Here is a 5707-nt window from a genome sequence, read left to right as displayed (position 1 = left end):
CTGCCCTTCCTAAACCTGGCTGTGAAGTGACACTTGAGCCGACAGCAACACTGGGTCCTTTCAGGACTGTGTGGGTCCGGTCTGTCCTGCAGGCGCGGTTTGGTGAGTGATGAGTCTTTGTCTAAGTTCTGGAGTACTTTTACTAATAAAACTACAGATGGGAGCTCCTCTGCGCAAAGGAAGGAGCTTTGTAACCGCTGCCCCGTTCGCTGGGTTGCCTTGCTAGCAGCAGGTCATGAAAGCATGAAAAGCTCGGGACAGGTGTCAGAGGGACGTGATGAGTACCGGAAGAGCAGCTTGTGCAAAAAGGCAGTGCAGCAAGTACCAAAGGAAGAGGCCGTAAGTGCCAGTAAAGAATCTCCACGTGTACGAGAGGACGATGTTCTAAGCAAGAAACCTCCCGGTTTCAACTTCCAGAGCAGGACCAGATGCTCCACCTGGAGAACGAAGATACGTCATCATTTAGACAACTACTCCAGGGACATCTTCACATCACCCTCCAGCTGTTCACTGCCATGCTGGGAGAGGGTCAACACTTGCCATGTTCCATAAGAAACTGCAGGAAAGGGCACACCCGAAATGTGGCTTTCAGAAGAGCTCTCTCTCTGCTCGTCGTTTTCCATGTTTAGCTCAAATGTAGCATTTGTCAGTTTTCAGGAAAAAGCTGCAGTAACTTTGTGCACCCTGGGACGTGGGCATGACCAGAAGCTGGTAAAGGACAGGCCAGGGAACAGTTTTTTCCTCCTTAGAAAGATGCATAAACACACTGAAGTTTTTTAGCTTGCCTTTGTAACGCAGATGAGAGCAGCCAGAACAAGGGTATATTTAAATACATACTTATATATTTCATAACTATATTTAAAAGGTGTTAACGAACAACAAAGTCATGGGAGAACATGATCCTGAGAAAGAAAGAGAGGAGAAATAAGCAGTTCGCAGGCAGAGGAGGACTAGGAGGTGAGAGCAACTTCCCAGGGAAGCGGTGCCTCGTGCAGCGCGGGCGTTGGGCAGTGTGTTTCACAGTGGAATACCTGTGTGTTTGAATATGGTGGGTTTGCACTCCTGAGTTACGAGCTGCAAAGAAGCAGTTCTGGTTAAACTCAAGAGAACGGAGACATGGGTGGTATTTCTAGGGGAGGTATTTTTCTCTTACTGGGAAGGTTTGAGAATTCTGCTCTAAACACTATTGGCCCTCGTTCCTCTCTCTTGTTTATATTTTGAATTTTCAAGTCACAGACTGAATTATGCCAAGTGACAGAAGGGAGAATGTCTGTGTGGAGCAGAGTCACGCTCCCACGAGGAATTGGCTTCCTTGGCATATCAGTGTTTTCAGGCACTAGTGACCCTCTGAGTGAGAAGCGGAAAGAGGAATGATGAGCCAGATTTTCAGTCAGGAATGCACAATTAAACACATCTGAATGTGCCTTATTTGTGCTCGAAAGGGGTTATTTGTATTTTTCTCCTGAACAGTTTGAGCCTACCGTAACCTTCTTTAACAGCCACATAAGCTGCTGCCCTCTCTGAGGGCTTTATTGGCCTGACCTTGCTGTCATCCTCCACCAGCAAGGCAGCCCTTGACTAGGCGGAATGGATTCTGGCGAGCTGGAAGGCATGGACAGTAGCTACAAGTTAATGAGGAAAAACACGAGGTAGATGGAGGATCTGTAAGAGGTTCCATGGCAGGGGGGTTGGAACCAGATAAGGTCCCTTCCAACCCAAACCGTTCTATGATTCTGTGATATATATATAATGCAGAGGAGCAAGAAGGAGAAAGGCTGATCATGTTTACTAAAGGATTCTGGCAGCATGAGTTTTAGGCTGTGATTACAATTAGCATTTTTTCATATAAAGCTTCTCTTCCACTTAAAATTCGCCAGGCTATACACATGGCCCATGGCTTAACAAAGCAAACATCAGCAGAAACTGTATGTCCTCCCATGACTCAGCTTACACTTGAATCCTGCTTTTGGGGTGAAGAATAACTGATTTTGATGCCTCACGTCACTACTGTTACAATTTATGATGTTTCTACTCAAGCGCACTAGTGCTGGATCTGTAATATTTTATAGAGGTGGAAAACCTGGCCTGGTTTTGTAGTACATAGTATTGTTCAGCTTCCCAGACAAGAAGGGAAGTCTACATGGATAAACATGTCTCTTAGTGTAGAAAAGAGACATGCCTGTGATAAAATATGGCAAAAAAAAAGGCAAGATGTAAATAAAACTTTGTGGTTCATAGTTTATTTAAGAACACCTGCAAGGGGGTCAGTACAAGCAGCCCTAAAATCTTTCATCTGGATTAAAGAACCAAAACAAGAACCTAAATATTGCAATTAGCAAAATATATTAAATTATTAGTAGAGTTCAGTGAATGCAGGTAGTTCACCTGATTTCAATGCCCATCTTCCTGTGGCCAGGATAGATGATAAGGTAAAGCAAATGGAAACTCCTCTCTGTGTAATGGAAACTGTTGGTAGGTTGTTTTTTTTTTCTGTAATATTGATTTTTCTGAGCACAACCTTTTGTAAAACCCCCATCATCCTAAGAAACTCTTTGGCTGCATACACCAGTCAATGACACTTAGTCCCATTAGTGGGAAAATGGACATAACCACCTAGGGAGGCTCTCTTCAAGGAAACACAAGAAGCTGTTGGAAGACAGGATGCGCAGCGTCTCCTCTCTCACTCAAATAGTTAGAGATTTTGACCAACAGTTTAACCATAGAAAAAATACTCCAAGAGGATGTTCCTATTATGGGGAGTTATACCAAAAATATCATCGTGACCCGAATGCTGGTGAGAGACTTGTAAAATATCTGGTTTCACAGTTCTTGCCTCCTGTGTCGCTCTGAAATGACCAAATAGGGAACTGAAAGGCAAAGTGGCTAATGATAAAGTGGTAAGAGTGCAGTGGACATGGTACAAAATATCTTAACATGCAGTGAAATTGGGCTTAACAATAGTCAGTTTGTTAAAAAAAAAAAAATTGTAAAGGAAAGTGGAAATGTAAATAACTTTGATTTAGGAAATCATAAAGACCTGATGGGTTTTGGAGTGTGACCAGTCTATACGATCCTTAATGAAAATAGAGCCACGTGGGCTTTCTATGTCGGTATGATATTTTCTAATACACACCTACTGTGTACTAGATTTTCATGAATCGGAGAGGCTCTGGCCGAGGAAGGTACACAAGGATAGCCAGTGCTAGATTAGCTTGCACTCAGCCATTTTGGGAAACACAAATATCAGAAATGTCATCAGAATTACTTCCTAAACAAATGGCATCATTTTTAGGGCCTCTAAATGCAACCGAACAGATGTGTAGCCCATCGAAGATCATCCATGCTAAAAAGTTAGCAGACAAGCTCTAGAAGAATCACAGAATGGTTTGGGTTGGAAGGAACCTTAAATACCATCTAGTTCCAACCCCCCTGCCATGGGCAGGGACCCCCTCCACTAGACCAGGTTGCTCAAAGCCACATCCAGCCTGGCCTTGAAGACATCCAGGGATGGGGCATCCACAGCTTCTCTGGGCAACCTGTTCCTGTGCCTCACCACCCTCCAAACACAAGGTGTTCTTTCAAAGTACACAAGGTGGTCTTTCGAAAGCTTTTTCCTTTGATGCTTAATACTCCAATGTGCAATGGAAGGTGGGCACAAGTAGCTGAGAGCAAGCCTGTTCCTCACTGGAGGCAAGTTTTGAACACGAAAAGATGAAGCCCACTCCCAAACTGCCTTTCCCTCAGGACAAAACAGACTCAACATTGCTTTTAAGACTTTATAGACAACTGCTTGTCAGGATTTGCAGCCAAAGCAGCTCCCTTGTTTCTTCTTTTTAGGAAACAAAAAATTGAGATGGGAATAGGTCCCTGAATGCCCACGTGAGCAAGGTCTCGAGCTGGCACCGCTACTAATTCACCCGGGCACTGAAGCGCCCTGCATTCCAGAGATGGGGCGAAGGACAGACATCAGTGTTGTGCTGCTGCGGGGATATCAGGCCAAGACATACGCCTGTCACGTATGTCTCTGTGTTAGCTGAGGTAGAGAAAAGGTACACCGCTTCCTGCAGGCGCTGGCAGTATGATGAGCAGGGACTAGCTCTGAGCATTAAGGCGAGATCCAGTCATCCTAAGAAATACCATCTACCTCCAAAATATACCTTTTCTGGGGGAAAAAAATACACACACCAAGGTCCTAACAAACAGAAGTATCGCACAAAGGACCATTAGGCTTGATGATGAAGGACCTACATACACATGAAAGCTGTTACACAAGTCCTCCTGCAAGTTCGGATGGATCAGCAACACAAGGCATGCCCCACTGTACATCCAGGCCAAAAAGCAAGAGGGTCTGTGCTATGAAGAGCCCCCACGTAGGACTGACCTGGGCTAAACTGCCTTGTGGTTACATCAGCGTTCACACCTGCAAGAAGCGTACTGGGTTTGGATTCTAGAAATAAGCCTGCTGCATGGAAATGTGAGCCATCTTATTCAGCACAGTTTGTAGAAGTAGCAGCCACCTGCTGGGGTTTACAGAAGGCTGAGAAACACAGGATATTTACTTTTATTCAGATGTGCCATGGACGTGCCTTGTATGACAGACTTGTTACAGTACCAATAAAACAACTGGGACGTTAAGCTCAAGAGAAAGGCTTGGCTTATGTAGTAAAACTGAACCTGAGCATGATACAAAGCATTAGAAATACACAGGCACACAGGCATATACATAGTCAATTAACTAAAGGTCAGCAGAAAACAGACCCGGGAGAAATTCGGAACAAACACGGACGGCACTAACCTTGAGACTAAACTGACTGCGTGCCCAGGTGGTTGACAGAATCCACTCCCAATAGACACAATCTACAAAAGGTAAGAGGAGGAAGGGTCTGGTTTCAAAATAAACCTACATGGCAAAATTACGAGCTGAGGTAATAATTTAGATAATAATCCCCCAATAGGGATTTGGCATTGCTGACAAAACTGAAACGTGGGTGTGTACAGCCTGAACCCGGGACCTCCGAAGATGAGACAGGGGTGTCCCCTTATCATTGACAGTGGTCACCAAGACCACGTAAGGCACTGTAGAGGGAACTGGACTCGGGTCTCTTGGACGACAGGAAAATGTCATCCACCATGTGAACTAACTTCATGCTGCTGGGAATGTTAACAACCAAAGGGGGAAAACTCCCACGGGAGTTCAGAGGATGCAAGCAGAATTCTGCAAATGCTGAAAGAACGAATGCAAGAAGTAACCCAAGATGCAGATGGAGACGCTGGCAAACAGCATTAGCAACAGCTAAGGTTGTTTTTGCCAACAAAGGAAAAAGTTAAGTAGAGTAAATCAAATAAAATTAAACATGTAGCAGCAATAGATGCCCTACTTTTTCCTGCAAGTGTCTTTTACCATTTTTTTCCCCAGGAGGTAGTGAGTATTTTTTTAAATCTTAGTTGAAAGCAGACTACTTTACTTGTATTTCTGTCTCATGGCTTGGATCAGCAGATAGCATTTCAGATGGCAAATATTTTTTGCAACTAAAATAAAGTGCATGGCATTCTGGTTGAAATATTCTGTAGGTGATCCGCAGCAGGACCAACACTCGACGGTAATTTTCTTGAAGAAACCATCTGAACGGGATGATCAGCATCAGTACCCTATGAAAGCTTTGGCACGCGCGTTTGTTACAGTGCTGTCAACTTGTTAAAAGCAAAG

This window comes from Eurypyga helias, unplaced genomic scaffold, assembly GCF_000690775.1.
Source record: "Eurypyga helias isolate BGI_N326 unplaced genomic scaffold, ASM69077v1 scaffold29404, whole genome shotgun sequence".
Taxonomy (NCBI): Eukaryota; Metazoa; Chordata; class Aves; order Eurypygiformes; family Eurypygidae; genus Eurypyga; species Eurypyga helias.
This window is presented reverse-complemented; position numbering follows the sequence as displayed.